General features: G+C 47.2%; 1 protein-coding gene across 6 annotated transcripts in view; it reads left to right on the top strand.

Moving 5' to 3' along the window:
- Positions 1-6,826: 6,826 nt before the first annotated feature.
- ZNF395 (zinc finger protein 395) overlaps positions 6,827-25,043 on the top strand; it is a 40,941-nt gene continuing 22,724 nt past the window's right edge. For 2 of the 6 annotated variants that reach the window (XM_037983640.2, XM_037983639.2), the window contains exons 1-2: positions 7,004-7,289; positions 17,894-18,014. The gene's annotated coding sequence lies outside the window, so the exon portion shown is untranslated. Of the gene's footprint in view, positions 6,895-7,003; positions 7,290-17,893; positions 18,015-25,043 lie in introns of those variants that run through there. The other 4 variants (XM_007962035.3, XM_007962036.3, XM_007962032.3 and 1 more) reach the window with 4 other exon arrangements.

Below are 25,043 nucleotides of genomic sequence, written 5' to 3'. Positions count from 1 at the left end.
TTTCTCTTCAATGGAATGCAAAGCCCACTTCTTCCAGAAAAGCCTTACAGATTGAGCAGATCAGAGAGAAGATGCCATTGACCCCAGGGCACACTCACCCCACCACTTTCTCTTAAAATTCCTGACTCTTGTGCTTCTTACAGTGAAAATACTTCCAGTGGGTGCTAGGCCTGTTTTTGTCCACTAAGATACATTGTAATTTCCTCAGTCAAAAGAAAAGCACAAAGTATGCCACAGATACAACATTAACAGTATTATTCTTTTCACTTGAAACTCACAGCCTGGTTTGAGATTGTGGTATGAAAGCTTTGTTTAGAACTGTGGATCACAAGCCAGATGTGGTGGCTCAGACTGTAATCTCAGCACTTTGCCGGGGCAGAGACAGGTGGATCACTTGAGGCCAGGAGTTCGAGACCAGCCTGGCCAACAAGGCGAAAACCCATCTCTACTAAAAATACAAAAATTAGCCAGGCACTTGGGGTGCATGCCTGTAATCCCAGCTACTTGGGAGGCTGAGGCAGGAGAATTGCTTGAACCGGGGAGTAGAGGCTGCAGTGAGCTGAGATCATGTCACTGCACTCCAGTCTGCAGTGAGACTCTGCAGTTTAGACAGAGCGAGACTGTTTCATAAAAGAACTGTGGATCACAGAGGTAACGTGGTCCCTAGTCTAAGTGAATGAGAAGCATAGCGGCGAAGAATTTAGTATCTGGCATCCTGATGGGCAACTTTTTGGAAGTCTAACCAGACCCTTGATTCATGATTATTTACTGAGTGTCTAGTATATGCCAGACACGATTCTAGAAGCTGCGGATATAGCAGTAAGTAAAAGCAAAGTCTCTACTCTTATTGAATTTGTAGTTGACTGAATGAGACAGACTATCAGGCAGTGATGAGTGCAAAGAAGAGAAAAAAGGCCAGGCAAAGGGGCAGCTCAGTGGTGGTGTTATAGTTATGTATCTTACAATGAGTGCATTGGAGTGGGGACCTGAATCAAATGATGGAACAAGTTCCATGGGTATCTGGAGGAAGATCATTCCAGCCCAAGGAACAGCCTTGGAAAGGCTGAGTTAGGAGTGGGGCTGAGGAAGAGTAAGGGGGCCAGTGTGGCTGGAGCTTCAGGAGCCAGGGAAGAGCGGTGGGGTGGTAGGACTGGAGGACTGATTGGGACAAAGATCACGTAGGGTGTTGCAGTGAGTGAGATGGGAAGCTGTTGGAGTTTTGAGCAGAAGAGTGATATAATCTGACTTAAGTTTTTTTTTTTAATTTTTAATTTTTAATTTTTTTTTTTTTTTTTTTTTTTTTTTAGACAGAGTCTCACTGTCACCCAGGCTGGAGTGCAGTGCAAGATCTTGGCTTCACTGTAACTTCTGCCTCCCGGTTTCAAGCAATTCTTCTGCCTCAGCCTCCTGAGTAGCTGGGATTACAGACGTGCACCACCACACCCAGCTAATTTTTGTATTTTTAGTAGAAGTGGGGTTTCACCTTGTTGGCCAGGCTGGTCTCAAACTCCTGGCCTCAAGTGATTCACCCGCCTCGGCCTCCCAAAATACTAGGATTACTGGCGTGAGCCACTGTGCCCAGCCTGACTTAGGTTTCAAAAGAATCTTTGTGGCTGCTGGGATGTTGAATAGACTGTAGGAAGGCAATAGAGAAAGCAGGGAGACCAGGGGGAGCCCATTGTGGAAGGCCAGGCTAGAGAGATGGTGGCTGGACCAGGGAAGTTTGTGCTGGAAATGCTGGAACATTAATTAATTCTGGATGTATTTCACTAGAACCAATAGGATTTTCTGATGGATTAGATATGGAGTATAAGAAAATAAAAAAATAATTTAAAAAAGGAGTTAAGGATGATTCCAAGTTTTTGTTTGTTTCCTGAGGAACTAGAAGAAGGGAACTGCAATCTACTGATATGGGAGGGAGCAGATTTTAAAGGGAAATCAGAAGTCTGGTTTTGGACATGGTGCATTTGAGATCTGATTAGACATCCAAGTGGAGATGCCAATTAGGTAACTGGTGTTAAGAGTCTGGAGCTCAGGAAACCAAGTTAGGTATAAATCAAGCCTCTGGTGGAGCCTGAAGCCTCAGTTCATTCTGCTGGCCTCATCTGCTCTAAATATATGGGCAAGAGGTCTTCAGTATCCCAGGAATCTACTGAGCATCTGAGGCATGCTTTGAACCAGGGATCACCTGTACCATGGAATAACTCTAATCTGTCCTGCATATGCAACCGGCTATTCATTTTTAACAAATGCTTATTCAGTACCTACTACAGGCCAGGTGTGGTGGCTCATGACTGTAATCCCAACACTTTGGGAGGCCAAGGTGGGAGGAACACTTGAGCCCAGCAGTTCAAGACCTGGGCAACATAGTGATACCGTCTCTACAAAAATTTTTCTAAAACATTAGCTGGGTGTGCTGGCATGTGCCTGTAGTCCCAGCTACCCAGAAGCTGAGGCGGGAGGATTGGTTGAGCCCAGAATTTGGAGGCTGCAGTGAGCTATGACGGTGCCCACTGCACTCCAGGCCTGGTGACAGAGTGAAACCCTGTTTCACACTCCAAGAAAAGTGCCTACTACATGCCAGCCACTGTACTAGGTGTTGGGTATACAATGGAAAACAGGACATACTCCCTGTACTCACAAAATATTTAGTCTTTTGAGGCATTAGGACAAGAAAATGGAGATTTCAGTGCAATGAGTCACAGTGCTTTGGACACATGGGAGGGGCACCTAGTTTCAGTCTTGGAGGCCCATGAAAGCATTTCAGAGAAAATGCTATCTAGGTTGACCCCTGAAGGATGAGCAGAGATAGCCAAGTAAGGAGGTCAGAGGGTAGGGTAGAGAGTGTTCTAGGCAGAGAAAACAGCATGTAACAAGCAGAAAAAGTCTGTTCAGGCAAAGAACAGAAGATCAGTTGGGCGTCTGCAGTGCCATGTGAGGCGTAGAGGCAGAGGGGCAGGTGGGGGCTGGAGATGGCACTGGAAGGGACACCATGAAGGACCTTAATGTGCAATGTTGGGACTTTATTATCAAAGCCATTGAAAGATTTTGAGGAGTTTTAAGCAGAGGCAAGAGGTTGAGGAAATAGAGTGGATTGGAGGGAGGCAAGCCTCCTTAGCATATGAAGTCCTTAGCATATGAAGCAGGGAAGGGAGGTCGGGCCTGGGTCTGCTGTGCTTCATCTCAGCTAATGGAAGATACTCTCTGAAGAGCTAATTACTTAATGGAAATAAGGCAGAAGATAACTACATTCCTTTTTTTTTTTTTTTTTTTAAGAGACAGGGTCAGCTGGATGTGGTGGCTCATGCCTGTAATCCCAGCACTTTGAGAGGCTGAGGTGGGTGGATCACCTGACGTCAGGAGTTCGAGACCAGCCTGGCCAACGTGGTGAAACCCTGTCTCTACTAAAAATACAAAAATAAGCCAGGCATGGTGGCACGTGCCTGTAATCCCAGCTACTCAGGAGGCTAAGGCAGGAGAATGGCTTGAATCTGGGAGGCAGAGGTTGCAGTGAGCCGAGATTGCATCATTGCACTCCAGCCTGGGTAACAAGAACAAGAATCCATCTAAAAAAAGAAAGAAAAAAAAAAGAGAGAGAGAGAAAGAGAGATAGGGTCTCATTCTGTCACCCAGGCTGGAGTACAGTGGTTTCAGTCATAGCCCACTGCAGCCTTCAACTCCTGGGCTCAAGTGATCCTTCCACCTCAGCCTCCAGGTAGCTGGGACTAGAGGCATGTGCCACCATGCCTAGCTAATTTGTAAATTTTTTTTTTTTTGTAGAGACAGGGTCTCCCTATGTTTCCCAGGCTGGTCTTGAACTCCTGGCCTCAAGTGATCCTACTGCCTCAACCTCCTACAGTGTTGGGATTATGGGCATGAGCCAATATACCCAGCCTGCCTACATTTTAATAGGGGGGCCAGGGTGTGGGAGAAAGCAGGGTGAAGGGCAGTTCTGAGATAGGACAGCCCCCCAGGAAGGGCAAGCCTTAGTCATTTATAGGGGAAGGGAGAAGAAGAGGGGATGAGACTGGAAACCAAAAAGTGATTGTCTTTGTTAAGTACGTCTTGCTTTGTGTAATGTGAGTTTTGTGCAGTGTGTATTTAGGTGAGGGCCCGGATTCTGTGTGAAGGTGCTGAGAGCTGGGTGTGTGTGTCTTGGGAATGGATGTTTGTATTGGGATGATTTCTCTGCATCTGTGTTAATGTACAAAACTCTGGAATGCATACTGTGCAAGTATCTACCTGCAGTAAAGAGCTATGCATCCAATTTATGCAGAGAGAGAGAGCATATGTCCTTTGAAGGCCTGTGTTTGCAAGACACAGTCTTAAACATAACAAGTTCTCAAACAGAACAATTCTGTTGAAATGTAGAGACTATTTTGGCTCACTTTGCATGTAACACGCACTCATGTATTTATCAAACGAATGAGTGTTTTGGTTTTATTAAAGTACAATCATTTAAAGAAATATATAGGTTTGGTTAAAAGCTTAAACTAGATGTTTTAGGAAGAATAAATTGGCTGGGCACAGTGGCTTATGTCTATAATCCCAGCACTTTGGGAGGCTGAGGCCAGAGGATTGCTTGAACCCAGGAGTTAGAAACCAGCCTGGGCAACATAGTCAGACTCTGTCTCTCAAAAGATAAAAAAGTTAGTTGGGCATGGTGGTCCATGCTTATGGTCCCACCTACTTAGGAGGCTGAGGTGGGAGGATCGTTTAAGCCCAGGACATTAAGGCTGTACTGATCTGTAATCCACCACTGCACACCAGCCTCAGTGACAGAGTGAGGCCCTGTCTCAAAAACAAAGAAACACAAACTAAAGAATAAATTCACAACCAGGCACCAACATCCATTGATGAATCCTAGCACTTTAAATCCTGTTATGGAGTTTATATACTAGTCCCACATTGTGTAAGAAACATTAACTATTTCATTTCACTCAATAAACATTTCCTGAACACCTTAGTCCCAAAGGCAAGCCCTGGGTTGTGGCTGCGGAACTCATTTCCCTTTCCTCGGAACCACTTTACTCTGGGTGTTGCAATTAGAGCTTAATTATATGTTATCTTGTATTGTTCCCTAATTGTTGCATGTGCGTTAATCCACTTCCTCGGAGGCTGTATAGTCCTTGGGGGCAGGGACTATATTATAAACCTCAGGATAGGTGAGGAATTTAGCAGAGAGGTAAATATATAGAAGTAAACACCCACTGTTTGAAGAAAAATGGAAACAAGAAAACTATTCATGAACTGTAGTAACATGTGACATACAAAAATACCTTAAAAATGAGAGAGGATACATTGTTAACTAATGAAACTATTCCTGTTCTTTTTTTTTTTTTTTTTTTTTTTTTGGAGAGAAGAGGTCTTGCTGTTGCCCAGGCTGGTCTCGAACTCCTGGCCTCCAGTGAACCTCCCACATGGGCCTCCCAAAGTGATAGGATTACAGGCATGAGCCACCATGCATGGCCTAAATATTCCTTGAATAATTAAATACAAAATTTCAATCTGCATTTTCATATTAATGTAATTGCGGTGATCCCCTCAATGTTTTCTTCTTCTTCTTAGTGCAAACCAGAAATGTTTCCTTGAGGGTGAGAGTTAAAGGGTAGAACCAGTCTTTGCTGAATTACAGGGTAGCAGGATTATTCTGTAGCGGGACTTAATGACAATACCAGCATTTTTTTGGGACTACACAATTCTTTGTTGTGGGGGGCTGTCTTGTGCACAGTAGGATGTTTAGCAGCTTCCTTGGCCTAGATGCCAGCAGCACCCCTCTCCTAATTGTGACAATCAAAAACGTCTCCAGACATTGCTGTCTCATCACCCCCAACTGAGAACCAGTGTCCTATAGGAATTTTGGTTCTAGTTAGGTAATTTTCTTATTTCACAAATGGTGGGAGATGGAGGAAGGGAAAGCATACTTATTTGCTATGAGCTAGACACTCTTATCTATGTTATTCCATCTTGCAGATGAAGAAGCTGGGGTACAGAGAGTGGAAGAACCTGCTGGAGATCATAAAGTGAATTTAGTTCAGTCAGGACTGCAAGCCGGTTTGTCTGACTACAAAGACTTTAGCCCTTTTCCCGGACACTCCCACTGCCTCTTTGCCAGAAAGACAGGACACCTCAAACCCAAGGTGAACTGCAATTTCAAAAATTATGCCTTTGGATTCATTAAATTTGCTTGAATATAAATATCCATGCCCACACATAATATAGACACGGGGCCCCCTCACCACCGTTGTGGCGCTGGTCTTATCTCTGAAAAACACAGAACAACACAATGAAACAACTTCAATTCTCCTTGTTACAAATTATCCAAAAGCCAGAGCCTAACGGTGCCAAAAGCAACCGGTCTTGTTTACGTAAGGCTTGAAGGCTAATAGTTAACTTTCTCCCATTTAATTCCAGCAACAGTAAATAACGCCTCACTTTACACAGAGGAGTGAGATGTCATGAAATGGGGAAGAAAACATTGAGTCCAAAGGAAAATGGGAAGGCGCTTTCCAGCTTCCTCCCCCTGGCGCGGGCATGGGCGCTTGGGGCGGCCGGGGCTGCGCCGCCTGGGGCCCCCCGGCCCCAGCTGAGCTCCCGTCCGCGGCGCCCTAGCTCTCTGGCTCCTTTCCCGCCCTGGGTCGAGTCCGGCCCCTCTCGGAGAAGCCTGTCCCAGAGTCAGGCCTGGAAAAACAACAGCGAGAGAAACTTTGGCTCGGTGCGAAAAGCCAAGCCTCAAGTTTGGCTCGGGGCTGCAGCTGCCGGTTCCGATCGGGGGGCGGGGCGGGGTGTGTGTGTGTGGGGGGGGGGTCACCACTCGGTCAGGTTCAAGTGCGCATGTGCAGGAGGAGTCGCTCGGGCACTTATTGAGCGCCGACTGTCTACGAGCGGCCGGGGGTGTGTAGCCCAGGCGCGTGGGGGGTGTGCTGGGCGGGTGCGGGGGCGCGGGGGCGCCGAGGCGCTGGGGGCGGGCGGGGGTGTGTCCCAAGTGTAGCTGCTAGGCGCCGGCTGGCAGGCGGGCGTGCTGCTCCGCTCCCTTCCCGGGCGGGAATCCGGGCCGGGTTGTGGCCGCGGCCGCGTACGTGAGCGCAGTGTCCCGGGGAGGAGGGCAGGCCGGCCAGGTGGGCGCCAACCGAGCCTCGGCGGGCGGCCGGAGCGGAGCCGGGCCGCGGGCCGCGCCGGGAGGGCGGACAGGGCCGCGGCCGCTGCAGCCCGGAGCTGAGCTAGCCGTCCGAGCCGAGCCGTCCGAGCCGGGGAAGCAGGGCGCGCGCTGCCGCTCGTGGCGGGCTGAGGTGAGCTACGCGGGGACCTAGCAGCGAGGCAGCCGGGGACGAGGACGGCCGCGAACTTCCCACGCCCCGCGCGCCAGCGGCTGTCGGGCCAGCGGCCTGGGGGATCCGGGGGTCTGGGAGGCCGGGGCCGCGGCGGGCGGGGCGCGGGGCGCTGCAGCAGGGCCGGGGTGGCGGGTGGGGGTGGCTGCCGCTCCCGCGCGTCGCCTTGTTTACCTCGCCCGCCGTCGGCGCCCCGCCTCGGAGCCCCCTCCCGACTTCGGGCGGTCGGGACTTGCCCCTCGGAGGGACACGGACCGGCCCGCTTGCCCCTCCCCGGCCCTTTCCGGCGGGGCCGCCCGCCCGGCCCTCCCGCGCCCCGCGCGTTCCTGCCGGTTCCTGCCCACTCCGGCCGGCACGCGAGGCCAGGCTGCGGGACGGGCGGGACAGGGGGACACACCCTCCGCCCGCGGGCGCCCCGCGCCCCTCCCGCCCTTGCGGCCACCGCCCCCTCTGCCCGCGCGCTCTCGCCCGGTCTCGCCGTCCCCCGCGCCCCTGGCCCTCCCCGGCGGTGGCACCATGGGCTCACGCGGGTGCCCGGGCTGGGGGGGCCTGCACAGGGAGTTTGTCTTGTGCAAACAATTTCCAAGGCAGCGTTTTCTTCCCTGCCTGGGAGTGCAAGGCTTAGCGCCTTCACTTTGGAACTGTCTCAGAGACCTAAAGAAGCCCACCTGGCCAGGGGGAAGGGGTAGCCGCCGCCTCCCGGTTTTGCGCAGCCCTGGCCAGTTCCCGGTGGCCTTGGAGGACTTCCACCGGGCAGGCGTTCCCATGATGCCAGGCTGCCAGGCGTGGGGGATTCCTGCAGGCCGGCGCTGCTTTCCTTAGAACCCTCTTTCTAGAAAGGTACACCTGGGGGTTTTGCTTCAAAGTGAGTGATCCACAGGTATCTAAGGCTTTCTTGACACCCTCCCTAGGCGTTGTGTAAACAGAAGCGCCTGGTCGCAAATACCTCGAAACACAAGGGAACATAGCCATTAAGTTCAACTCCACAGGTCCTTTTGGGGAGCTGCTGTGCTCTCAGCACGGTGCCAGGCCGTCTGGGAGGTGGGGGAGGCACCGAAGAGACCCCAGGCTTCAGGAAGCCTAGGACTAGGTGGAAGTGATTTCTGAGTTTACGTTCAAGTTAATGTGCAGTGGCTGCCTGAGTTAGTGGAGATGCTGGAGAGGGAGCATATCAGATAAAGGAAAGAGGAGATTGGGGAGGGGACTTGGAGTACTAAGTTTTGAAATAAATTATGCCTGTGGAGAGTAACTCACCCGTAGGGCCCAAAGACAAGAAGAGAAGTTAACAGGTGGGATAATTTGCAAAGCGGGGCAGAGGAGCAGAGGCTCATACCTGTCTCCGGGAGGGAGGAGACAGAAGGTGTAAGAGATGATTCCCTCCCTCCCGGGCTTCTACCCTCATAGAGGGGACAGAAGGATGTGAGCATGTGAAGTCAGACGCCCAGAGAGGGAAGGGTGGCTGTCAAAGTGCGAGGTGCAGAAATAGTTCTGTTGGAGTCAGAGAAGGGAGTTGTGGGCAGGGATCAGTCACCAGGACTGGAGGCTGATGCTCTTGAGATAGGCTGTGAGGTGGGAATGAACATGGCTTTCCAGAGAGACAAGAAGATGTCCTTGACCAGACCAGGGAATGTATCCGGAACAGTAGGAGATAGAGATGGAGAGGAACAATGGTTGAGATTGTGAAAGTCTTAGAAAGCCCTTTTGGTGGTTGCATGCCATGCTGTGTGTCCTAAGGAGACATTCAAGGTTTTCGAGTGAGGGAATGGTGTAATGAACAACTGTAATGGAAGGGTTTTGGAAAGTCATGTTAGGGGGACACATCAGTGAGCAGGCTGTTGCAGTTGTAGGGTGGCCAGGGTTTGCACTGGATCATTGGAAGTGAAAAAGGTGGGTTTGAGAAACATTGCTGTTGAAATAATCTGTTTACAGGGCAGGGTGAAGGGATGAGAGGAATGGAAATTAATTCTTGGTGGAAACTGATTCTACGCCAGGGCCTTGGAGCTGCTGTAGTTGGTAACTTGAGAAATCGGAAATGTGTATTTTGGAGAGAAGGAATTGACTACTCAGGCTATGGAGAAGTTTCTTGTGGCTGCTAAGATATCCAGATGTTAGTGTCCTGCAAGCAGCTATGGCTCTGAGATGGGAGGAGCCCAAGGGGGATGGTGTTGCAGAGGCTGCAGAAGCCGGGAGGGGGAAGGGGCTCAGAGGAGAAGTTGGGAGGCTGCTGGTAATACGGGGGCAGCGGAGGATGCCCCTGAGTGGTACTCAAGGCCTGAACCCAGCGGCTTCTGTTTCCCTCTGCTGCACTGCCATTCCCATGACATTGCTCGATTCTGAACCTGAAGTTGGAAAAGCAACTGTGGGCACTTGGGCCCTGAGCAGGATGGGGCTGTTGATTTTTCTAATGGTGAGTGTGGATTGGAGGTTAGAAGGGAGTAGAATGGGATTTGCTAAAGACAGTAAATTGCTGGGCTTTGAAACATTTTGAACTTCTCTAGGGTGGAGGGTGGAGGGTGGGGGGTAGGAGTGAGAGAATGGGGGAGGAGGACATTAGCCCCAAGGATATTGTGATTCCCAGGGCTGTTCCAACCAGAGCCTGGCACCTTGCAGGTAGAGGGGAGCTGGTGCCTTTTTTCCTGAGCTCTGTTCATGTTGCAAGGGTGACACAGGGTGATTTGCTGAACAAATTCCCCAAGCCTCGACTTGCAACATCTGAATTTGAATGATGATTGCAGAAAGTTGTGGAATGAGCTGAGAATGTAATTACTGTTACTTAGCCTCCTTGTTTCTCTGAGATGTAGGATCAGTGAACTAGTAGAAGAGGACTTGGGAATCAGATATTTTTCTTTATAGAGTGTGTCTGACTGTCCAAAGAGTAATTGCATGAAGCAGTGGTCAAGCTAATTTACTCATTGTAAAGCAGTGTCTACTGTTTTGACTGTGACTTACATTAGGAAATGAAATTTACATGTGACTTGGTACATACAATCATGTATATAAAAATCTGATGTAAGTTCCTAAAATACCTCCCTTTGCTTGGTGTCATCTCCTCTGACGTTTCTATTTTCTAGTCTATTATTTTTCATTTAAAAACCTATTGTCTCCCAGTAAGTTGATCTAATTGTTCTCTAATGGATCATAACCCACAGTTTGAAAAATACAGAGTTTTCGCATTCAGTGAGTATTTATTAAGCCTTTTGAAGAGCTACTGTAGTACTGAAGGTGGAAGAAAGCATGAGGAAGGGTGGAAGATTTACAGTCTCTTTGGAAAGATGAGAGACACCTTGATTAAGGAGCAAGCCAAGATGATTAAATGCCAACGTGAAGAATAACTACCTGTGGGGTTCAGAGGAGGGGGGCGTGTTCTGTGCTGGTGTGGCTCGGAAAAACGTCTGGGGACAAGGAAGGAAGTCTAGGCTGAACTGTTTTTGGTGTCTCAGGGTGCTACAGATGTGGGGAGGTATAGAGTGGGCAAAGCCTTGGAGTTAGGAATGTGTAAAGTCTAAGATTGTGTAAGAGAGAAGAACAGAGGGTTCTTGTTAGAGATGAGGGAGAAATCAAGTTGTTAAAGTGGGCTGGGGTCATATATAGGGCAAAGGTTGTAAACCAGTGGCCAGGGAGTGCTTTAAGCATATGGATGTGTTCTAGTTTGGACTACATAAAGTTGTTTAAAAATTGGGAAAAAATCCAGAAAAATCTCTGGGTTTGCAGCTCTTTTAAAGAGTCAGATCTGGTGTTCATCTCAAGCTGAGAAGGCTGTCCCCTATGGACAGGAGACAGGCTCATGTTCCCCAGGCTTCTTTTTGCCACAGTCCAGTCACTTTCCATTCTCCACTTAGTCCCGTAGGCATTTTGCTCTGCGACCTCAGTTTTCAAGAGACTCGATTGCTGGGCCAGGAAATTCAGGATTGCTGTCATGGGCTCTGGGTGGCCATTGAGGATTCCGGGTAGGAGTGTGGCATTATGGAATCCGAGATATTTCTGTGCACCGGATTTGTTTTAGGCAAGTCAACAGCACTTTTTGAGGAGCTGCTGGCTGGGACTTTGAAATATTTTTATGATGATGGGAATGGAATTATAAAGGGCTTTGACCTGTGTTCTTCATAGTAAGGCAAGTTTCAAGTGACCCCAAGATTTCTCCAGCCTTCCCATTTTCCACTTCTGACTGGCAGGGATCTCTGAGAGTGATGTTGAGGTCCTACCTTGGTGAGTTGTGAGTCACAGCCATCAAGTGCCATATGATGTACAATTCTCAGGAGCCTGGTATTGATCCAAATGGCTCCCAGCAAATGAGGCTGATTTGGGGTCCAGCTGAAGTGAGTAAGTTCAGGACTCTGTGACCTAGAATAGTCTGATTTACCACCCAAGACTGCGAGCTTGCCCCAGATGAGCCACTGGTGAGAGAGACTGACCAATAGTCACCCTGCTGCTTACAGGTGGGACTAAATTCAATTATTTAAAAATACTGATCCAGCTGTAGTGGCTCATGCCTGTAATCCCAGCAGTTTGGGAGGCTGAGGCAGGAGGATTGCTTGGGCCCTGGAGTTTGAGGCCAGCCCGGGCAACATAGTTGAGACCCTGTCTCTACAAAAGAAAAAAATCTAGCTGGGGCCAGGCGCAGCGGCTCACGCCTGTAATCCCAGCACTTTGGGAGGCTGAGGCGGGCAGATCACGAGGTCAGGAGATCGAGACCATCCTGGCTAACAGGTTGAAACACCGTCTCTACTAAAAATACAAAAAATTAGCCAGGCATGGTGGTGGGCGCCTGTAGTCCAAGCTACTCGGGAGGCTGAGGCAGGAGAATTACATGAACCCAAGAGGCTGAGGTTGCAGTGAGCCAAGATCGCACCACTGCACTCCACTCTGGGTGACAGAGCGAGACTCAATCAAAAACAAAAAAAACAAAAAAACAAACTAGCAGAGTGTGGTGGCGCATGCCTGTAGTCCCAGCTGCTCAGGAGGCTGAGGCAGGAGACTTGCTTGAGCCCTGCAGAAACTGGAGGCTGCATTGAGCTGAGATCATGTCATTGCACTCCAGCCTGGGCAACAGAGCGAGACCCTGTCTCAAAGAAAAAGTATACTGCTTTTGAAACATTAACAAAATGAAACTGAAGTGCATTTTGTTTAACAATGTGTGGCTATAGGATGCAAGGATAACCAGAAGCCAGCTGAATCATATCGAATTAAATCTGTTTCCTGTCTTATATGGTGGTTTGTTTACTAGGCCAGAGAATAGTGCAGCGACTATGGTACATTTTGGCTTCAGCAAAGTATTTAACAGTTTCTTGAGGTATGATGGTCCATATTAAATCATAAGTGGTAAGACGTGGTCTGGATGGTGTTATTAATTTAATTTAACAATCCTATGTGAAACTGTTAATGATTGGCACTGAGGCAGCCTGGAAGGAGATCTGAAAATGAGTACAGTAGGGTTCTATTCTTGGCCTTGATCTGTTCAACATTTTCCCAGTGTTGGCAGTGAAGACACAGAAGGCACGTTCATCAGATTTGTTAGTGGCGCAGAAGTGGGAGGGATTGCTGGTTTTGCAGACAAATCAAGGTTCAGAGTCGTCTAGAATTAGGGGTACGCATTAAAAAGAAAACAGAAAACAACTCAGTAAGGGATGAATTTAAAGTCTTATTTAGGTTTAAAAATTTGAATTGTGGCGTTCTGAGATGTTCATATATCCTGATAAGATAATACTACTTCTGGGGATGTACCTGAGACCAAATCCACAATGTTGATGATGATTTATGCACAGAGATTATTCAGAGATTTTTTTTTTTAAAACTATAGTAAAAACTTGGGAATAACCTAAATATCCAATGGTGTGGGCTAGAGGTAATAAATAAGTGAATTCTGATGTCTTTAAAATAGAATGTTATGAAGTTATAAAAAATGTTTAGGAATAGCTTTAAAATAACAGGGAAAAATGTTTTCGCCAGAAGTTAAGGGACGTCTACATCTACATTTTCAAATGTTAAAAAAGCAACGTGTTTAGAAAATAATTGGAAGGAAATACACCAATAATAGTAATATCAAAATACAAATACTGGTTGCTTCTGGATGGATTGAGGCATGCAACTTTTTTTTTTTTTTTTTAACGTTTGCATTATTTGTCTTTTCTATAGTTGTGTATATATTCCACAGTGGGGACATCTGCAATTTTTAAAACTTTTTATGATTCAAGGACAAGATAGGGTAGAGAAGATGATTCATTCAGTGATTAATCTCGAGTGCCTGCTCGCTGTGTGTCAAGCTCAAGGTTAGGAACTAGAGTCACAGTTGAAGACAGAGTCCTTGACCGCTGGTTGGCGCAGGTCCACTGAGGAGGGGCAGGGCATGGAGAAGAAAAAGCATCGGGATTTTTCTGTTGTTTGTCAGTTCACTGTGAGCCTTGAGTGGGTGAGGCTTTTATTTTTATTGGTTTATATTTTTATTTGTTTTTATTTTTATTTTTTTCAGAGTCACGAGTCTTGCCATGTTGTCCTGGCTGGATTCGAACTCCTAGGCTGAAACGATCTTCCTGCCTCAGCCTCCCAAGTGGCTGGGTCTACCAACGTGGGCCACTGAGCTTAGCTCTAAGATACAGCTGTAAAAAAATTGAATGCAGTTTATAATGGGATCAGAAATTCAGCGATCTAATCATAAGATCTAGTCTTAATGATGTTGGCTGGTCAGGTGACATTTGGACACCGGAGAGCCAAGAGTTAATAGGGACATGAGCAAGCAAGACTTGATCCTGGAAAGGAGTCTAGGATGCTGTAGGATAGGGAATAACTGAACTACATTTATGCTTTGGGTACACAGTAGCACCTTCAAATATTTTCCTGGTTATCAGACATAGGAAGGAGGAGACCTTCATTTTTGCTCCTAGTGTTGGAATACAACCAGTAGATGAAACAGTCACTTTATTCTCTGTAGCTGCAGATTTCTCATTTATGGCATGATTACGTGATTCCTTGTCTGTAGAATGATCAGCGATCATGCTGAAGTTCATAGACTTTGAGGTCTTCTTTAATCCGAAAGACCAGGACAGCAGATTTCAGTTCAGTATGAAAAAGGATTTTCTAACTGGCAGATCTGTCCAACAGAGGAAATGTCTGCCCAGGAAGTAGTGAGCTTGCCACTGTTGGCGGTATTCAAGTAGGGCTGAATGCTGTTGATTAGGAATGCGGTAGAAGAGGAGGACAGGAATTAGGCTGACCTCCAAAGTCTCTTCCAGTTTCTAGGGTCAGTTATTTAATATATGACTTGTCAAAGCTGACAGACAGATAGAATAGGGGCTTTACCCTCCAGTGGCAACTATTTGAGTCAATATCATCAAGTGTGTTCTTTAAAAAATGTTTATAAATAGGTCCCAGCATTTTTGAGAGACCCTTCTGGTATCATTTTAGAAAGGATGGAAAAAACAAAACAAAAAACAGGCGAAGTGCATTGACTCACGCCTGTAATCTCAGCACTTCGAGAGACTGAGGTGGGTGGATTGCTTGAGCCCAGGAATTCAAGACTGGCTTGGGCAACAGAGAGAGAACTTGTCTGTGAAAAAATAGAAAAACTAGTCAAGCATAATGGCACACCTGCCCGTGATCCCAGCTACTTAGGAGGCTGAGGTCGGAGGCTCACTTGGGCCTAGGAGTTTGAGGCTGCAGTGAGCCAGGAGCAGTGAGCCATGATCGTGGCACCACTGCACTCCAGCCTGGGTGACAGAGGGAGACCTTGACTCAAAAAAAGGAAACAAAGAAAGGATGAGAACTATTTTAAGTCAGGTCAGAACTCAGTTTGTGACCCTAGGGCTGCTGAAAATTAAATTTTGTCCTTAGGAAAAGCGAGAAGGTGGAGGAGGGGAAATGGCCAATAATAATGAACAACACAGATTGACCTGTAGAAGGGTAGTGGGATCATGCTGGGCGCGGTGGCACACGCCTGTAATCCTAGCACTTTGGGAGGCTGAGGCGGGTGGATCACTGGAGGCCAGGAGTTCAAGACCAGCCTGGCCAGCATGGTGACACCCCATCTCTACTAAAAATACAAAAAGTAGCTGGGCGTAGTGTTGCTTGCCTGTAATCCCAGCTACTCAGGAGGCTGAGGCAGGAGAATCGCTTGAACCCAGGAGGCAAAGGTTACAGTGAGCCGAGATCACGCCACTGCACCCCAGCCTGGGCAACAGAATGAGACTCTAGCTCTCAAAAAAAAAAAAAAAAAAATACTGGGATCATCACGCCACTTCTATTTGGGATGATGACTAAATCAAGAGGGGGCTGTTAGTGGGTGCTGGGTCCTCTGCTTGGCCGTGGAGGACATGGAGTGACCTTGAATGTCTCTTCCCACTTCATGTCCTACACTGTGGATTTGTATCTCCAGGAGCACCTTGCTCAACACCATCCTGACACCAGTGATGAGACGGAGCCCTCTGATTGCTCTGCAGTTTAGCGATAAAGAGAATACAGGGCAGATCAATTTAAAGACATTTTAAAGTGGGATTTTCCAGGAAAGCATATGTTTAGTTTATATCAGACAATAAATTTGTAATTTGAATTAAAAAAAATTTTTTTTGAGACAGGATCTTACTCTGTTGCCAGGCTGGAATGCAGTGGCGCAATCATGGTTCACTGCAGCCTCGACCCACCGGGCTCAAGGGATCCTCCCGCCTTAGCCTCCTTAAGTGTTGGGGTTACAGGCATGAGCCACTGCTCCTGGCTTAAATTTAAAAAAAATTTTTGCATATGTATTATAGCTTACATATGAAATTTTTTTTAGTTTAATTCTGCTTAACTTTCACTGAAATATGTGCTTTATTTAGAATCCGCCCTGATTATTTAAAACTTTTAGATTCCTCTTCCTGATATTTTTGGATTACTTTTGTTGTTGTGCAGGTCACTGCTAGGGCTAAATCACTTAGCAAAAGTTTCTTAGCTCTGCAAAGAGAATAGAGGTTTATCTCATCTTTGGAGAATATCGTAAGATGATTTTTGTCTCCACATGATTTATGCTTGCATTTTGGCATTTGAGAAATCAGTATTTGGCAAGAAAGTGCTCTCTTTATATGGGATGAACCAATTTTGGGGTGCGCTGACTTAACAAGGCAGTTTTAGATGTATGTGAAAAGCATAGGCAGGACCTAATTATTTAGAACTAGAGTTGAAAATTTTTGTACACTTAATGACAGGCCTGAGTCTCCTTTGTCTCTGTATCATTTGTGCCTCACATGGTGTCTGTCACATCAACTGTGCTTGTTGAATTGCTGTGATTTGGTTCCCTGGGCTACATATAGTGGGTTTGGGGGAAAGTTAGGCTAACAAGTCCTTTTTTTTTTTTTTTTTTTTTTTTGAGACAGAGTCTTGCTCTGTTGCCCAGGCTGGAGTACAGTGGTATGATCTCAGCTCACTGCAACCTCTGCCTCCTGGGTTCAAGCAATTCTCCCTGCCTCAGCCTCCTGAGTAGCTGGGATTATAGGCTCCCGCCACCATGCCCAGCTAATTTTTGTATTTTTTAGTAGAGACAGGGTTTCACCATGATGGCCAGGCTGGTCTTGAACTCCTGACCTCAAGTGATCCTCCCACCTCAGCCTCTCAAAGTGCTGGAATTACATGTGTGAGCCCGACCTTTTTTTTTTAGAAAAAGCAAAATATGGTAAGAAATGATAGTTTTCAGCTGGGCATAGTGGCTCACTCTTGTAATCCAAGCACTTTGAGACTAGCTGTGGTCCCAGCTGCTTTGAGAGGCTGAGGTAGGAGGATTAATTGAGCCCAGCAGTTTGAGACCAGCCTGGGCAACATGGTGAAACCCCATCTCTATAAAAAATGCAAAAATGAGCTGGGCGTGGTGGCGTGCACCTGCAGTTGTAGCTACTTGGGAGGCTGAGGGAGGAGGATCACCTGAACCCGGGGAGGTTAAGGCTACAGTGAGCTGTGCTGTTGCCACTTCACTCCAGCCTGGGCAACAAAAAGAAAAGGAAAAAGAAAAACAAAACAAAAAACCCCAGTTGACAGCTTTTTTGTCCTTTGAGTATCAGGAAGCCATATACAACTCTCTTAGTAAAAACAACCACATTCAGTCAGTGGCTGCTTGTCAGAGTGCCGGAGGAATTGAAAACTCCCTCTCCTCTATTTTTCTTCTGCTGAAAATGAATTGCTCTTGGTGTGCTGTTCTTAAATTCATGTGTCCTGCGTCCATTTTAATCTTGTTATCTATTTTTATGGTGACTGTCGCCATGGTACTCATGCTCCTTGCATAGCACAACAGAGATTTCCGACGTCTGATAGGACAGCTCAGAGTTCTGCTGCAGCCGGAGAGAAACTGTGTGTGAGGAGTTATTTTTTTAATTGAGGTGTAATTTACATACAGCACAGATCTTAAGTGTGCTGTTTAATCAGTTTCGACACATACATACGGAGACACAACATTTCCATAACCCCAGATGAGTTCCTCATGACCATTTCCAGAGAAGCCCCACCCCCAACCAGAAGTACCACAAATCTGATTTCTATTGCCTTTTGTTAGTTTTGCTTGGTAGGTTCTAAATATTATAATTTGTCTCTCTCTCTGTCTCTCTTTTTTTTAGATAGTCTTGCTCTGTTTCCTAGGCTGGAGTGCAGTGGCACAATCACGGCTCACTGCAGCCTTGACCTCCCCAGGCTCAAGCCATTCTCCCACCTCAGCCTCCCAAGCAGCTGGGACCACAGGTAGGCACCACCACACCCGGCTAATTTTTAAATTTTTTGTACAGACAGGGTCTCACTATGTTGCTCAGTCTGGTCTCGAACTCCTGGCCTTAAGTGATTCTCCTACCTTGGGCTCCCAAAGTGCTGGGATTATAGGCATGAGCTACCTGTGCACAGCCAATTTTGTGTTTCTAATTACTATATAGGTGGTGCTTTGAGGAGGGGGAGGGGGTGCGTGTCTGTGTTTAAAAAGCAGTATCCTATATAGTTAGGAGTCCCCAGTGAGTGAATAATAATGTTTTATTAGAGTTTGTGCAATGGGATGTTCAGATTCTTTTTTCTCATTAGCTCAGGGGATTTGGATTTATGTTAGGAATCCTGATTCCCAGCTGAAAGAGTCAAAACCACAGGCAGCTAGGCCTGGTGTGGAGGAAGTGTGATTGGGCAAGGGCTAGCTTATTAGGAAACGTGTGTGTTGTGTTGGAGTGCTGCAGTGCTGGGTTAGAAGAACTGGAATTACTCCTAGGACATCCCTTTTAATGACCAGAAGTCCCATTGACATACTTTCCCTTTTTTCCCTGCCTTTTCCTTGAACTAGCATATAAATTTAACAATCCACAGAGTTGCAGAGTTGGGCTTATAATATTGAAACAAGATCTGTGCTGCAAAGCCCACTGCTGACTGGAAATGCAGATGTGCACTGCCGAGCTCACAGCCCCTGGGAAGCATGGGCCAGATTCAGGGTGAAATTGCCCCCTAACATATTATTGAAATGCATTGAACAGTGCCTGTTTCTTTTCTTTTTTTAAAAAAAATTAAAATGAAATTTTCGTTGCGCAAGTTAGTACATGAACACATTCTCCGTAGGGGAAAAATGCAAAACTTCTCGAGCAAGCAGAAAGTCTTTCTTGATGACTGTTTCTAATCCCAGTCCCTTCCCCAGAGGTCGAGCACTTTCATGGACTTGCTGTTCTTCAGATGCCTCACGTACATCTATACCTCTAGGACTTACAGAAAGTTAAGTGCATTGGCTGCAGATTACATAAGGTCTCTTTACTGAATTGCCTCTCCCTCCCTCAACAGGGTGCTTGGCGATAGTTCCCGGCCGCTACACAAAGGTCTTGATTTTGTTTAACTCCTGCCCGGTCTCCCTTACAATTAGAAGGCTACACAATTACTTCACCTTTCCCTAATTCATGGGCACTTCAGTCATTTCCAGATCCTTTACTGTTAAAAACGCTGTTACCAGAAACCATTGCTGCACAGACCTCTATAGCACCTGTGAGTTTTCTGTAGGGTAGGTACCGAGAAAGTGGAACTGCTGGGCCATAGGGTTCTTGAATTGTACATTCTAACAAAGATGCATCATGGGGTCAGTTCCTCGCTTAGAGTTACTGTAGACTGGGGAATGCCTGCCCTGTGCTCAGACATTAAGCAGTTATTTGAAGACGAGGGGGCAGAATTTAGAGTGTGTTAGGTGAGTGCTCACTGGCCTCACAAGTCGCACATACCGTTGCTGGTCTGTGGGAAGGGTTGGTGTTGGGAAAGGCTCTTCTGGGCCTCCTAGTTAATTCTGCCTGGTCCCCGCCCCCCAACCCCTGAGGACTTTGACCCATATGTTGATAGTGGTTGTGTGGAAAAGAATCACAGGCTGAACAGGCAGCCCATTGTGGACTCTGGATGGGAAATTCTAAACTCAGTTCATTTGGCCTGGAGACCTTCACCGCACCTGCGGTTCTTCTCCAGGCTGCCTTTGTAATCCAGTGTGGCCTAAACACTCAAGCAAAGTGTGAGGCATTTGGAAGCATGTTCTTTAAAGGCATCTAGAATGCCGCCACGTGGCCGTTATTAGCAGTTTATGTTAATTACAGAAGAATGGCGTGTGCCTCTGTTATTTACATTTCTGGCCTTCATCTCTAGCTCTCTACAGAACTCGTGGAAAACATGAGAGTTAATCCTATCAGATCAAACCCATGCATTTAGGAGCCAGTGTGGCAAGGGAGGGAGTGGCTGTGGCCCTCCTGAAGGCAGCTTTGCGGCCAGTTGTGGGCCGGTGTCCCTGCCACCTGGGTGAGGAGAGGCAGAGGCCCCTTTGCAGCCTTCACGGTTTTACATGCATTCAACCTCAGATCTCCATGCAGTCTGTTATGAAGCAGTGCTAGTTGGACCCTAGGGCGACCCCACTCGTGCATTCATTCACTGTCCAAACAGTATGCACTTTATTTGCCTTCATTGGGGTATTCTAGCATTCCCTCTCTGGTTTCCAGCTGATGTTAGCGGGGCCTCCTTTTTCTGTCATTTAGTATTTGGTGACCAAGTTGGCATTCTACTCCTCTCTCCTACTTGGTGGATTCTCTTGGGGCCCTCCTGTCCTTGATCCTTTGTCCTGAAGAGCAGTGCCTTCTTAGCTTGCCCTCCCTGTCACACAGCACATTTAGGTTAGCAGTCCTCTGGCCTTATCAGTCATCTTTTTTTTCCTGCCTCCCACCCCGAGACAGGGTCTTACTCTGTTGTCCAGGCTGGAATGCATGGCGCGATCACAATTCACTGCAGCCTCTACCTCCCAGTCTCAAGTGATCCTCCCACCTTAGCCTCCTGAGTAACTGGAACTACAGGCATATGCTACCACGCCTGGCTAATGTTTGTATTTTTTGTAGAGATGCGGTCTGCCTGTGTTGCCCAGGCTGGTCTTGAACTCCTGAGCTCAAGCCATCCTCTGCCTCAGCCTCCCGAAGTGCTGGGGTTACAGGTGTGAGCCTCCATACCTGGCCTCATCTTTCTTGATGGGCAATAACCAGTGTTCCCAATGCGGTTGATTTTATAGGATGGGGGTGGGCAGTGTGCTTCTTTTTGTTTTAGTGCTTTTGCAGTGGCACTGGACAAAATGTCTTTTTCCTTACCGGGTGTGACTGTTTCTATAGAGCTCTTGCATGGTTTTGATTTTTTTCTTACATCTCTTACACTGCCCTTGTTGATGTTAAAATTTACTGTATTCCCCCCACATTTGCATAAACTCTTCCCTATAATTTTCCTATAGATTTGGCTCTTCACTGCCCGGGATTTGGTGTCTACTTTTTTTTCAGGTCAGCATTTATTGTGCACTTTTGCTAGGCACAGTGCTTAGTATCCAACATGCATTTTCTCACTGTTTCCTCTCTCAGACCTGGGGAATCAGAATCTCTAGGAAAGAGGAGCTTGGCGACTCTTAAAAAAATCAAGGCACTTCTGGAAAAAAAATGCATTCCTTCATTAAAGGTCCAAATTATCTTCCAGGATATGATCTGTACTTTTTCTCATTTTGCACGTGAGGAAACTGAGGGACAGAGAGGTGAGTTCGTTTGGCCAAGGTCACAATGGGGAAGTTTGAGCCTTTTTTTTTTCTTTTTTTTTTCGAGATAGGGTCTCACTCTGTCATCCAGGCTAGAGTGCAGTGGCACGATTTTGACTCACTGCAACCTCCCAGGTTCAAGCGATTCTCATGCCTCAGCCTCCCCAGTAGCTGGGATTACAGGTGCCCACCACCATGCCTGGCTAATTTTTGTATTTTTAGTAGAGATGAGGTTTTGCCATGTTGGCCAGGCTGGTCTTGAACGCCTGAGCTCAAGCCATCCTCTGCCTTGGCCTCTCAAAGTGCTGGGATTACAGGCGTGAGCCACTGCGCCCAGCTGGAAGTCTGAGCTTAAGGCAGTCCTGACTGTTTCACTGTGCATTCTCTTTGGGATATTTGTAAAAGGTGAAATAAGAAGAATTGTAGCCCTGATCCTGGGGGATCCCATGCTTGATACTTTGCTGTCAGAATGCACATCTCCTGTTCCATGCCACAACCACTAACACCACGTTAACCTCTTGGTGACTCAAGTTTTTAAAAACAAGGAAGCCTACAAGGTCATCTAGTTTAATCTGTCACTTGATGCATACTTTTCCTGGCTGTACAACATAGTAGAAAGAACATAGCTTGTCTGGGTCTGGTGGCTCACACCTGTAATCCCAGCACTTTAGAAGGCTGAGGCAGGAGGATCAATTGAGCCGAGGAATTTGAGAAAAGCCTTGGCAACATGGTGAAATCCCATCTCTACAAAAAATACAAAAATGAGCCAGGTGTGGTGGCATGCACCTCTAGTCACAGCTATTTGGGAGGCTGAGGTGGCAGGATCGCTTGAACCTGGGAGGTCAAGGCTGCAGTGAGCTGTAATTGTGCCACTGCACTCAAGCCTGGGTGACAGAGGGAGACCCTGTCTCAAAACAAACATAGCTTTTGGAATCAGACACATTTGGGCTCACATTCTGACTTCTGTCATTTTCTAGCTTCATGGCCTTGGGAAAATTTACTCAAACTTCTCTGAGACTCAGTTTGCTCATCTGTAAAATGGGAATGATGATGGTATTTATAATCTCATGGGTTATTTGTGGGGGATTAAATGAGACACGGTCAGCGAAATGCTCAGCAAGTTGACTGGCACTTAAGTCTTTGATAAGTGATAGCTGTTAGAACATTCCTGAATGAATAGCAACTTTTGAAAGGCCACGGATTACATATAAGGGTTCCTGTTATTCTCTTGCCACTTATATGTGATTTTATTTCTTGGAAACATCCTACTGCCTTTTCTTCAAAGGATTCTCCTCTTCTGCTGGCCTTGAACTAAGTCCAGTCTACCTACTGGCCTGAGGTGGCGGGGCCATGTGTGTCAACCCCCTTGGTTGTGTTCCTGGGGCAGGCAGAGCTCATGAGCACCCAGTGCTGATTTTATCCCTTCCTTTTCTGAAAATTTGGAGAGTGTGGGCCAGCTGCTGTCTGCGATTGATGCACATTTATTTTGTCACTTGGGCTCAGAACGTCCTCACCTTCTGATTAATGCCGCCACCCCATCCATTTCAGGAAAAGCATCAGAGTGGCACCCCAACATCCTAAGCTAGGGTGGGGGTGAACTCTTATTCAGCCTGTTTCTCCATCTCTCTTTCATCTCGAAACTCATTCTCATGCCCACAGTTATTGGGGCATAAAGATTCCTTAAATGGCCTCCTCCAGAGAAAAATACGTTTAAGGCACTTCCTTAGTGGTTTGAGCCCTGGGCAAGCCCCTCCTCCGCTCCGTTTATTTTCCACTGTGTATTTAAATCTTCCCCGATGGTGCCTGTCTTCTTTTCACTAAGGCTGACTTTCTGTTTTTGGGGTGAAACTTGTGTCTCCTTCAACCTCCAGTCACTCAGCGGATTTTTTTTTTTTAGATTCATAACATATTTTATTTTGACTTATCTAACTGATGTCAAAAACGGAAAATTTTCACATGGATATTCATCTAACTCATGGGCTCCATTCTAAAAACCCCCTTTTTAAAAATCAGGCTTCAGTGTCAGATTGCTGAATGTTTTTTTCATTTTCCTGAGAGAAGCAAATGTTCATTCATTCATCTCATTATACAACACAAGTACATAAATGTAGCTTCGGAGCGTATTAAGTGCTTTTAAACACAAGTGCTGGCTGTGTGGACCAGGTGGTAGCTCATTTAGGCCCCAAATTCATTAAGGGCAGGGTCTGACTCTTCTTAATATTTGGCTTCTTAATATTTGGCTTGGTGCATGGTCAAGAGCTGGGCCCACATGTTGCATATCAGCAGGGCTGATGCGTTTAAAGATGCTGGGCTTTTTCTGCTCCAGGGCCCTTTCCCAGGGATTCTGGTGAGTCCCTCCCTAGCTGGGTCTGCCCCACCCTTGTGGGCGGGATTAGCTCCCAGAGGCTGGCCAGGCCCCACCTGGGGGAGGCTTGGGGGCCGGGCCCCAGGGCTGAGGTTCAGGCTTGGGGGAACAGAGCAGGAATGAGACCCGGTACCGGAAGTGAGCGGGGCAGGCACCTAGTCACATGGGCGATGGGCAGGGGCTGGTCACTGGCTTTGTGCTCCAGGGCCACAGCCATCTGACTTGGTGTTGAGCTCCAACCATGGAACGCTGGAGTTGGTTCATTTTGACCGGCAAGCCTCTAAATATGGGTGCCTCGATTACCCACCACAAGGAGAGAGCGGTTGCCTTTTTATGACATGTTGATTCCAGCCAGGTGAGTCACCAGGTAGCTCTCATCCTCCTGCCAGGCTCCCCTGCCTGTCGGTTTGGCATTGTCAGAGAATGTGATCATTCATCGAGGTGACATTTGAGTTCCAAACCAGTTTTCTCCTTTAACCATTTCACCCTCAGGAGTGATTCTCCTTTGTTTGGCATTGTCAGGAACTGTGATGATCCATTCAAATGACTTTTGAGTTCCAAATAGTGTTTCTACTTTAACTTCCTAAATAGAAAAAAAAAAAAAATGACCAGGCACAGTGGCTCACACCTGTAATCCCAGCACTTTGGGAGGCGGAGGTGGGCTGATCACTTGAAGCCAGGAGTTCGAGACCAGCCTGGCCAACATGGTGAAATCCCATCTCTACCAAAAATGCAAAAATTAGCCCGGCATGGTGGCGTGCACCTGTAATCCTAGCTACTTGGGAGGCTGAGGCAGGAGAATTGCTTGGACCTGGGAGGAGGAGGCTGCAGTGAGCCAACATGGCGCCATTGCACCCCAACCTGGTTGACAAAGCGAGACTCTGTCTCAAAAAAAAAAAAAAAAGTAGAGTCCATGTTCCCGTGTTCATCTGCTTTCTTCAGGGAGCGAGAACATAGGAACCCTTTTTGTCATCTTGGAATTGGTACCTGGGGCGTCGTTACCTCTCAAGCTTCCCTTTCCAGCGAGTGCCCATTCAGAGCCTCAGTGCTAAGGTCTTCCTCGACTATTAGGCTTTTAAAACTCTCACGTCTGTGTTTTATATTTTTGGAATGGCAGCTTTTTTTTTTTTTTTTTTTTTTTTTTTTTTAATTGCCAGTTTTGCCTGTTGTTACTGCAAGTGCTTCCAGTAAATCCCTTCTCCATGAAACTCACTCTCTTCCTCTGGATCCCAGCTTACCCTCCCCAGGCCTGAGCCACGTCTTGCTGCTGGGTCTCCACTTCCGGGGAAGAGAGAACTGGACCAGGACGGCGCAGGAAACTGACAATGCCACTGCTTGCTAGCTTTGGGATTTTTGA

Source organism: Chlorocebus sabaeus, chromosome 8 (genome assembly GCF_047675955.1).
Source record: "Chlorocebus sabaeus isolate Y175 chromosome 8, mChlSab1.0.hap1, whole genome shotgun sequence".
Lineage (NCBI taxonomy): Eukaryota > Metazoa > Chordata > Mammalia > Primates > Cercopithecidae > Chlorocebus > Chlorocebus sabaeus.
The sequence above is the reverse complement of the archived record's forward strand: the minus strand, read 5'-3'. Positions and strand labels throughout refer to the sequence as shown.